Source organism: Triticum aestivum, chromosome 4A (genome assembly GCF_018294505.1).
Source record: "Triticum aestivum cultivar Chinese Spring chromosome 4A, IWGSC CS RefSeq v2.1, whole genome shotgun sequence".
NCBI classification, from domain to species: domain Eukaryota; kingdom Viridiplantae; phylum Streptophyta; class Magnoliopsida; order Poales; family Poaceae; genus Triticum; species Triticum aestivum.
Window position 1 is genome coordinate 461,449,364 of NC_057803.1, and position 4,643 is coordinate 461,454,006.

Genomic DNA, 4,643 nt, shown 5'->3' on the forward strand with positions numbered 1-4,643 from the left:
GCCTTATGATCCTTCTATGTAATCAAGTCTGTGAGCTATATATAATAAAGATTAGTGTTGAGTCAAGGGCTTGGTTATCTTGCTATGATCTTGAGGGAATAAAAGAAAAGATAAAAAGAAATAAAGAGATCATATAGATCTTATGGAGAGTAATGACTTCACATATAAAGAGTATGATGAATAAAAGTTGTTGAGAGTTGATAAACATAGTTTTAGTCATCGTTGCAATTAATAGGAAGTAATAAAGAAAGAGAGGTTTTCACATATAAATACACTATCTTGGACATCTTTTATGATTGTCAACACTCATTAAAATATGACATGCTAAAGAGTTTATGTTGGACAAGGAAGACAACGTAATGAGTTATGTTTTCTTACATCTGAAATAAATTATATTGTCATGGATCATCCAACATGTTGATCTTGCCTTTCCCTCTCATGCTAGCCAAATTCTTTGCACCAAGTAGAAATACTACTTGTGCTTCCAAATATCATTAAACCCAGTTTTGCCATGAGAGTCCACCATATCTACCTAGAGATTGAGTAAGATCCTTCAAGTAAGTTGTCATTGTTGCAAGCAATAAAAATTGCTCTCTAAATATGTATGATTTATGAGTGCAGAGAAAATAAGTTTTATACGATCTTGTGATGTGGAAGAAATAAAAGCGACGGACTGCATAATTAAGGTCCATATCACAAGTGGCAATATAAAGTGACGTTCTTTTGCATTAAGACTTCGTGCATCCGAACATAAAAGCACATGACAACCTCTGCTTCCCTCTGCGAAGAGCCTATCTTTTATTCTTTTCTTATACTTCATGCAAAGAGTCACGGCGATTTTCACCTTTCCTTTTTACATTTTATCCTTTGGAAATCACAATGTGTTGGAAAGATCCTGATATATATAGCTAATTGGATGTGTGTTTTCATGAACTATTACTGTTGACATTACCCTTGAGGTAAAAAGTTGGGAGGCAAAACTATAAGCCCCTATCTTTCTGTGTGTCCGATAAAACTTCATACCCATAAATATTGCGTGAGTGTTAGCAATTGTGAAAGACTAAATGATGGTTGAGTATGTGGACTAGCTGAAAAGCTCTTATGTTGACTCTTTCCGATGTTATGATAAATTGCAATTGCTTCAATGATTGAGATTATAGTTTGTTAGTTTTCAATGAAGTTTATGATTCATACTTAAAACTGTGAATAAATTATTACTTTAGCATAAGAGATCATATGAGAATATATATATATATATATATATATATATATATATAGAGGGTGGGACTATTTAAAAACCCCCTCTAAAGTTCCTGAATAAGCTTATTTAGGAACCACCACCTCCTAACCTGTTTCTTTTCCCGAAGGGAGCTAGCGAGGGAGCGAGTGAGCTCGGGTCTGCAGGCCATGGCCCAGGAGGTGGCCGCCATGGATTCCGGCAACAGGCCTCGCTGGGCGCCCCGTGCCTTCCCTCTCCTCGCGGGCCCCGCCGGCGTCGTGCTCGTCCTCACGAGCTCGCCGCGCTCTCCTACTCCCTGTCCGAGGGATCTGGCAAGTGGATGAAGCACCCCCTCTCGCTCCCTTCCAAGCCGCGGAGCCCCATCCTGGCCGTCGGCGCCAGCGCGTCTTCGCGGTCTGCGACGTCGGCAGTTGCACCCCCTTGCGCAGCCAGTGGAAGCTCTTCTCCTACCCGCTCGCCAGGCTCACCGGCGGCTGGGCGCCCGTCGAGCGCGCCTCCTGGGGAGACGTCTTCGAGATCCTCAAGCGCCCCCGCCTGCTGGCCGGCGCGGGCGGCCGCCACGTCCTCATGATCGCTGGTCTCAGGTCGTCCTTTGCCTTGGACGCGCCCTGCTCCACGGTGCTCCTCCTCCGGCTGAATCTGGCCACCATGGAGTGGGGCGAGGCTGGCCGCATGCCGCCCAATATGTACTGCTGCTTCACTGGCCTGTGCGAGGCTACTGCGCAGGCAAGCGCCATGCCCGCCCCTGTTGCCAACGGCAACAACAAGGTAAAGGTGTTTGGGGGTGATGGCAAGGTGTGGTTTGGTGGAAAGCGCGCCCGCGGGAAGCTCGCAATGTGGGAGGAGGATGACATAGGGAGCAGCGGCGGCAATTGGGACTGGGTGGATGGTGTTCCTGGATATGGTGATGGTGTATACCGCAGCTTTGTGTTCGATGGTGGGTTCACAGCAATTCCATGACCTGTGAGGCTGATGGAAGAAAGATATCCCATACTGGTGCGTGACTAAATGCGCTCAACTAACGATTTTCCATTTATCTGGGACACCCATCTTCTGCCTCAAGAGGAATTGATATCTCCATACATTTTATTTACATCGTACTTGGTTCTTAGCTTGATGAAATACTTCCAGTTGTGAAGGTGCGGCGGAGCGCGCTCTACTACTCACACGGGTGGCGCACCTAGGCCGCCGTGGCCGTGCAGCTCGCCTGGCGCCGCTACAGGCACCGCCAGACGCTCGCCTCGCTCTCCTTCATCCGCCCCCGCCGGCCGCGTCCAGGTGCTCCTCGCTCGGGGAGAAGTTGTGGCTCTACACCACGCTGCTCACCTCGCCAAAGCCCAACCAGGAAGACATGCTGCTCTAAGACAGTCAGACTCCTAGCCATTGCCGGCCGGGGTGACCTGATTCATGGCAAGCACGACCATATCTACTCCAACGCAGCTATCCACCAGTGCTCTCCTCCAACGCAATTAGTGAACTAAAATTGTAGCAGTTGACTTGTGCTTAGATTAGCGATTGACTTATGATACTATAGCCGTTAGTTTCTTTAGAAGTTACTATCATTTTTAGGTGGAGCAGTTAATCCAAGATACTATAGCAGTTAACTACTAAAAAGGTGAAAAAGCTTTTACTTAAGTAAACACGGAAGTTAGTTTTTTGTGACGTGTCAGTTAAGTGCATGAAGTGCAACAGTTAACCGTTTCAAAACTATGACAATATAACAAAGTTTTTTATATATTGTTAGTCCAATTTTTATTGCATATGGCAGTTAAGTGGGCAAGTTATGAAACTTAACTTGAACACTTAATTGCCATGCGCACTCGAGTAGTTAGCGTGACCTTGGCAAAAAAAGAACGAAAGAAAAAAAGTTGATATCTTCAGTCAAGCAGTTCACTAGTTCTTAACAGCCGTAGTTCCGACAGTTAGGTATTTTAGGCCCCGCAGTTGGAATGACCCAGGGATAATAATAATAAAAAAAAAATTAGTACCTTCAGTCCTGCAGTTAACTCCGCAATCCCCGATGGTTTGCTATTTTAATACCGGCAGTTAGCTTGGTCCGGGAAAAACCAGGAAAAAATGGTACGGGAAAAACCAGGAAAAAAGTGTCTTAAGTCACGACAGTTAGCTCGGGTACAAAAATAGCAATCTCATGAGAGGATTCGGTTTGTTTTCCAAGCCCCTGCTTGCGTGAGGTACAAAAAAATATTTTTAATCCCGGCAGTTAACTCGGTGTTAACTGCCGCAATCCCTGGCAGTTAGCTATTTTACTCCCGTCCGTTAGCTTGAACCGGGCAAAAAACAAAAAAAATCAATTCTGACAGTTAACTATTGCAGTCTTGACAGTTAGCTATTCCAGTCCCGGCGGTTAACTTGAACAAGAAAAAATAGAAAAAAGAATAGAAAACAAAAGAAGCAAAAAAGTATTGTCAGCAATTGCAGTTAGCTTGCTCATCGCGCGCATTTAGGTATTTCATACCCGCAGTTAGTGTGACCCAATTAAAAAAGAAAAAACATTTTTAGTCCCGCAGTTAACTTGGTGCTAACTGTTGCGATTCCTGGCAGTTAGCTATTTCACTCTCGGAAGTTAACTTGACCTGACGATAAAAGTATAGAAGAAAAAAACAATTTTCTTCAGTCTCAACAGTTAGCTTGTCAGCATATGTCATTTAGCTATTCCGCGCGAGCAGTTAGCGTGTTCTGTAGCATTTCGGGCAAAAAATGTCGAAAATGATGTTTGTTTTTTGAAAACTACTCTTAAACCGTAGCAAATCCGAAATCATGTTATATATGCCAAAGTTCGGGTTAATCAGTACCTTTCTAACGGTATATCATATGCATCATTCCGACAAAAGCTTTGAAAGTTCCTTTCACAAAAACATTGAAATCTTGTTTGATGGATTTTCAGTTTTTGGAATTTTGTTTAAAAATCGGATCGATTTTGGGAAAACGACCAAAATGAGTTTTTTGCTCCTTCTAAATAGCTATCCAAAGGTATATCAGTTGCATCAATCCGATTAGCGGTTAAATAATTACGACCCAAAAAACGGTGCGAAAAAACGATGCTAGAAAAAGTCCGCTCGACAGTTAACTAGTATAGTTCGCATAGTTAGCTGTCTGTTCTCGTGCAGTTAGAACGGTTCCCGAATAGCTTATTCAGGAATGGGTTGCAGAATAGCTCGGATGTATATATATATATATATATATATATATATATATATATATATATATATGTTGCTGTTCTAAGAATGAGCATGATGCCCTTATGTCTGTATTTTATTTTATTGACACCTCTATCTCTAAAATGTGGACATATTTTTCGATATTGGTTTTCGCTTGAGGACAAGTGAGGTCTAAGCTTGGGGGAGTTGATACGTCTATTTTGCATCATGCTTTTTGTCGGCGT

General features: G+C 43.1%; 1 pseudogene; it reads left to right on the forward strand.

Annotated features, from left to right (window-relative positions):
* The first annotated feature begins 1,407 nt into the window (after positions 1 to 1,407).
* Positions 1,408 to 2,949, forward strand: LOC123083846 (SKP1-interacting partner 15-like; annotated as a pseudogene).
* Positions 2,950 to 4,643: the final 1,694 nt, after the last annotated feature.